This window comes from Athene cunicularia, assembly GCF_003259725.1.
Source record: "Athene cunicularia isolate RWA chromosome 11 unlocalized genomic scaffold, athCun1 chr11_part3, whole genome shotgun sequence".
Classification (NCBI taxonomy): Eukaryota; Metazoa; Chordata; class Aves; order Strigiformes; family Strigidae; genus Athene; species Athene cunicularia.
In genome coordinates, this window is record NW_020799115.1 from 469,414 (window position 1) to 475,930 (window position 6,517).

Below are 6,517 nucleotides of genomic sequence, written 5' to 3' on the forward strand. Positions count from 1 at the left end.
AAGGCCAATCTCCGGGACCGCGCCGGGGCACCCGTCTGCGCCCCGCTTGCGCGGAGGGGTGCGGGCGGTGGCTGCGCGCAGCCAGCCCAGCGCAGGGGCCCTGCGGGGTGTTGCGGCGCCTCAGCCTGCACGGACACACGTTTCCTGCAGCGCCCATGGCTCAGTTTCTCACCGCTTCATCCCCCACCGGTCAGTAACACGCCTCGTCCCCATCTGAAGATAGAGCGGGCTTTAATTGTTCTGCGCAAGCTCAAAGGCTGAGGGTCTTTATTGAGGCAGGGGTCTTCCGAGCAGGGGCCGTGATTTGTGCTGTTGTCGTGAGGACAGTTCCTCCTAAGGACACTCTAATCTCTGCGCTGATTTACATACACAATTTTAATGAGCTTCCATATTCCAGGTTCTTCAAGGACAGTAGCTCCTGATCAGAAGTTCCTCACTAAATCAATGCTGGCGGCTTAAAGAACAGACTGACCTAACTGATACATCTTACACGTCCCTGTATTTGATGAGAAACATTTGTAGGGACTGCAATACGTCCTATACGTCCTTGTGCTCCATTTGTTCAGGCCACAGCGGGAGCGTCTGTGCCCCAGCCCCGACAGCGCCCGGCTGGGGTGGGGTCCCGGGTGCTGCAGGGGGCTCCAGGCAGAGCCGAGGAAGGGGCTGCGACCCCTCAGCGGGGCTGCTCCCGGCCAAGCAGAGTCTGCCAAACCTCCCCCACCGCCCAGCCCTTCCGCTCTCTCCTCACGTCTGATGCGAATGGCAGCAGCTGCCAGGGGCTCCCTGCAACCAGGGCGGCGTCTTCCGTGCGCCTGAGCAGGTGGCACTCGTCCCTCCAGGAGCCTGTCCCCTGCCAGGCCTGCAGCACTGGCTGCAGATTTGGAGGCTGGGCTCAGGTCCACACACTGATTAGTGCCAGGCTGGCGCCTGGGTGGTGGACTGCGTGTTGGCCTCGGTCCGGCCAGGATCAGGGCGACGCGCAGAACAAAGACAAACTCCCAGCAGTTTGTTGAAGGGGGGGCATTGCCAAGAGCAGATGCTGCTGCACTGTCTGCCAGCTCCCAATTTATTCCCACTTGTTTACTAGGCATGTTTTCCCTTCTCCATCCTACTGACCTTCAGGTTTTATCTGTTTACTGCTCACACGCTCAGCTTTCATTCTGCAGGCGCTGTTCTGGCTCTTTCTGACGCTCCCAACACGGTGTTCTGAATGTTGCCTCAGTTCCCCACAATCGTTCTTCTAACCCCAAGGCCAGTTTACATTTTGTTAACCACCAGTTCTTAACTCCCACACCGCGAAGCAGCAAAACCAACATACTGGCCAGCTGAGGGATGGGAAGAGCTGGCAGACAAGCTCGGACTCAGATACCTACTTTGGACATGGGTGTTTCCTCTCATCTGCTGCGTTGGGATGCTCTGTCTCCACCTTCCTCCCCTGTGCCAGCCACGCTCATGCCTCCCTGGCAGCCAGACCCTGGTTGAGACAACTCACCTCACTGGTGGCCTCTGGACACCCAAGGAGCCAAATGGCGTTTGAGTTCAGACGTTGCTCCCAGAGCACACCCTGGCTGTCTCTCACTGGGGGTGTGCGTAGCGCTGAACTCTCCCTCCTCCAGCAAACCTGTGCAGCTTCCTGCAATCTGCCTCTCAGGACTGCTGTGACTCTCCGACAAGGCCACTCCCAGGGCTGCACTGACAGTGTGAGAGCCTCGACCAGCCACAGACAGTTCTAGCTGCCTTTGTTCAAATTCTGCCGCGGTGTGTCCAGTCTCATTACACCCGTGGAGATCAAGTTCTTTGGGGAAGTGGGTGAACTGACATTCACATGCTGCTGGTAGATGTGGCCCATGACTACTTTGAGGAACTGGTGGAACACCTCACCTTGTCTCCAGTAGCTCTGATGCTTAAGAACAGACAAATGAGTCACAGGTGTAGATGCTACATGCTGCATCTGAGCAGCTAGGGAACACTTTCCTGCCTCTTGGATCTTCAGTCACGCTTGGTCAGAAAGTGCCACAAATACTGAACTGCTGCCCCCTTAGCCCAGCTTCACCTCCCCCAAACTTCTGTCCAGCTGGGATGCTGAAGCTTCTCACTGACTCTTGCTGGAGAGCACTCATTGGCTGTGAATGGTTTTGGGGTGCTGCACCACCAGTATCTTCTGAGCATCTCTGGAGGACATCAACCCCCTCATGTCTGGGCCTCTTTTGAAGTGCAAAGCAGTAACACTTGGTCTTAGTGTGGCATAAAGGTAGTCTGCTCAGATGCTCACATATTTTCTGTCTAGACAAAACAGCAGAGTCTGGGGCACCCAGAATAGGAAGTAGCCAGGTGAACAACCCGACTGGTGACAGTGATACAAGAAGTTGCCAGTGGGCTGGAGGGCGGCTCTGTGCTGCTGCAGAGGGGATTACTGTATCCACGCCTCCATCTCTCTCTCTCAAACAAACACACACACACACACACACACACACACACACATGCTCTTCTGGTGCTGCGGTATGTTCAAGTCACCTCTATAAGACCGATGTATGTAACTGCAGGAATCTTGCACCCTTTGTGACAGGGGCTGGAGGCCAGCTGGGGCACCTAAGGATGTCTCAGATGTCTCTAGGTCCCATTGCACAGTTAACTGAATCACCCTGACTATGTGAAGTAAAGGGTTGAGAGTTGTCAGGGAGCCCGTATGGCAAGCAGAATAAACTGCTCATCAAGAGAAAATAAAAAGGAGGGATGTCGTTATGAGTTGAGGCCTCTTGAGTTTCTGACCACAGACAGCATGCAGAGCAAAACACATTTCAGTCTCCAGTGGCCTTTCTGTGTAAAGGTGAGAACAAACAGGAAGCCCAGTTTTCAAGCTCTTTTCATTTTATCATTTGAACAAGCCTCTCCATAATTTGGGGCACTAGTGTGTATTTGAACCAAAGAGATGCCATGTGGATCTGAGTAGAGATCTCTGGACAAGTCCTACATGTGTGGCTATGGCCATTGCTCTCCAAAGTATGTCATCAGTGTGAATGCATGGTCATCCATGCCCAGAGACCTCTTCTCAGAGGGCAGGATTAACTTCTGGGTGGAGATCCAACGACCATATGGTGTCTGGTGAACCTTGTTTAGCTTGTAAATAAGGGATGTAAAATTTTTAAGGACATGTGAAGCCCCAAACATGATTTGCTAGTAATCACAGGCCAAATAAATGTCTCAGATTATCTCTGGAGATAACAAGTGGGCTTTGAATATTTATTCAGAATCTCTGATTCTAATCTAGCTAGTGCCAGAGCTAGATTAGACTACAGCCATGCCAAGGAGTAGCCAAGGCAGGGTAGAGCACCAAGGCTAAGGGGAGGCTTAAACACTGCAACAAAACGGAATGAAGCCTGGCCACAGATGGGTTACCTGCGTAAGGTAGATATCGAATACTGCAAATCAAATATTGCAAAAAATATTGGGGATGGCATCCATTTGAGATAAAGGTTGGGAAATGCAGTACCTCAACCTAGGTGCTTTTTACCACCTGGAATGCCCCAGCTGTCCAGATAAGCTTGGCAGATAGCAAAGCCTTCTGGAGCATCAGCTGAAGGTTGTGTGAAATACCCCATAGTGCCAAGTATGGTGTTAGAAAATCATATTAGATGACTAAATGCCTGCCTAAGGCAGCTGAGACATTCAAACCCCAGAGCTGTGAATGAAAGGGAAAAAAGCAGGAGAACAGGATAATGGGTAAGAAAAGCATCCCTGCAGTTCAGAGAATATCTAATGGCCCAGTGTGCAATTTCTTCTAACAACTCAGCGTCAGCATCGAACCTGGATAAGGAAAACCAAAGTATACATTGGGTGGGACTCATCACTGCAACTGGTATTCCAGAGTCCATCTCAGCTGATCATCTTGAGCCACTGGTCAGGAACAGGAGTGCCTCTGGCAACAAATCTTTCAACAGCTCTGCCTCAACACATGACTCCACCCTTTGGTGTGTCACTGTCAGCTGTACTCCCTGTACTCCTTCCAGGGCCCTCCTACAGTTCACAGGCCCAACAGGTCTTTCGTGATTGACTGCGTTACAAGAACTACAGTGTCCTCGGAGTACTTGAGCACTAAAGGTTGTTTCCTTCAGTAAGGTTTGAGGAGCTTGTAATGTCAAAACTCGGTCCACTTTTTTTTTTTTTTGCAATGTGCAGAAACATTTCCATGCATTTGCTTTCAAAAAGGTTCTTGTTATAACGGTTTTAATGTTATTTCATCCATGCCCATTCTTATTTTTTCTGCTTTCAGTAACAATGCACACCAATGTTCGTGAAGGAAGGGCACATGTGGAATTTCAGTAATTTACTGAAGTTTAAACATGATTGATGTGAGTTTGAAGGCTCTGGCCTCTTCCAGTCTGGTTTAAGACGTAAAATTCAGTTGCCAATGTGTAAAATACATGTATATACACAGCCAAATTATAGACATCTATAGAACACAGTTCAGGAAAACCAAATAGTTTGAGTGTCAATATTAGTCGCAGAAAAACAAGCCACTTCTTGCCATTTTGACTGATAATGGGAAACAAAATAACAGAGACAATAAATTATAAAGATGAATAGGAAAAATACTATGTGAAGATCTTATTTCAGATTGAAAATTCTGTTTTCACCCTGTTGTAGTTGTGTCATAGTCTGAAAATTCTGCAAAACACACGAGGTGTTGCGGGTAGTTATTGGCAAATTCCCAAATGCACTAATGCCAATGGAGACTTTCTATTCCAGCAGGAAAAATAAACAGTGGGAAAACTGACCCATCTTAAACCAGTTCCAGACGGAGGTTCATCCTTCAGCAGTGCACAGACAGGCAGAGCAGAGTCCCAGCCATCTGGAGAAGGTTTCTGCACGGGAAGACCCAATTCAGCTACAGAGCGAAAGTGTTTCGGGGGGGTGCATCATATTGAGAAATTTTTATGGTACCCCTCGAGGTGAATTAAGCACGTTTGTGCTTAAATATAAAATAAAAAGTTAATGAACCATACATTGGGCAGAGTCCCACTGCAATATGCAGTTCTACATGGAGTCTGCCAAGATGTGTCGGAAGCAGGTTCCTTACATCCATTTGCACCAGCACGGATCCTGTGAGCGGGTGCATGGGGCATCTCAGCCCAGCCATGGGTCCATCCCCCCGCCCAGCTCTGCTGCCCAAAGGTGGCCCCTGAGCTTGGGCCCCTCAGCGCTCCCATTCTAGGATGGCTACAAGACAATGCTGAGGCTGTTTCTTACCTCACCACCAAGGGAAATTGCACTCCCCCAGAAGGAGCCTGCTTTGTCTCTGGCATTCCTGCTTCCAGCCAGTTTAAACCCTTCTTGCAGTTGGGCCTTCTTGCTGTCCAGGACAGATCTCTCCTTGGTCACAAATTACCACTGCTGAGCAGTTAAAATTAGAATTTCCCCTTTAATATCAGGCAAGGCTGAAATCACATTTCTAACAGGTAAATGAGATTCATTTTGTTCAGATTCAAAAAGTTATTTTATAAGTCTCTTCTATCCGCTAAGTCTGGTGAAAATATTAGGGTGGACATTAATGCACAACTATGAAGGAAATTACAGCAGGAAGGATGAATAGGTAGAAAAACAAGCACGCTGTCAATCTGTTAGATAATCTCTGCATTGTAATTGAATACCAAATCTCCTCAGATATTTTTTAAACTTTCCATTTGCACGGTGGATTTTGGCATAAGAAGGGAAGAAATTCCACTGGTAGCCTTAACAGTCTGCTGTAAGAATTACAAATGCAAACTGTCCTGCAGCAAGGTAGGTGGGAAATTTTCCTGTGATCTTTTCTACTGAAACATGGTTTGTGAAACAAGAAGGAATTTTATTCTGTTTTTAAGTGTTACTCTTTTGGATATTCTACCTGAATGAAATAATGATATTTCAATATGATTGTCCAGAACTAAGACAGTAGTCTGTGGTCAATAGAGAGATAGAGAAAAAAATCCTCTTAGAGTGTAGTTCATCTCAATTACTTTGAACTCTGACTGTGGAATTAGTATGTCCAGATATGTGTGTCTGCACTGAGGCTAATTTTGTGTGCCACAAGATTTAATTTAACAAGTAACACCAGTTCCCTGGCAGATTTCTTGTGAGTGAGGAACATTTTCTTGTTCCTCAGCCTTGTGTTCTTTTAGCTTCTGGAGGAATGCTTTAATAGAAAAAAACTGAAAAAAACCCAACAAACAAGCAACAGAAAAGATAAAAAAAAATCCCCTACACTTAAAAGCAGAAAGAAATGAAAAAGGAGAGAAGGGAAGGAAAGAAAGAAGATAAATTAATTGTTTTAATAACCACCAGTGCATTAAAATCTAAAATCCATTTCTTCTCATTATTTCCTTCAGTATCTGTTACATTTTCTATGTTGGTATTTGTCATCTTGGGTGATGAAATGGTCACCCACCCACGAATGCCTCTTTTCCTTTCTTCCTCTGACTGAAGGTTTCTAAAATAGCTCGTTTCTGTTGGCTGGTGTCGTGGTTTGAACTCATCTGGTAGC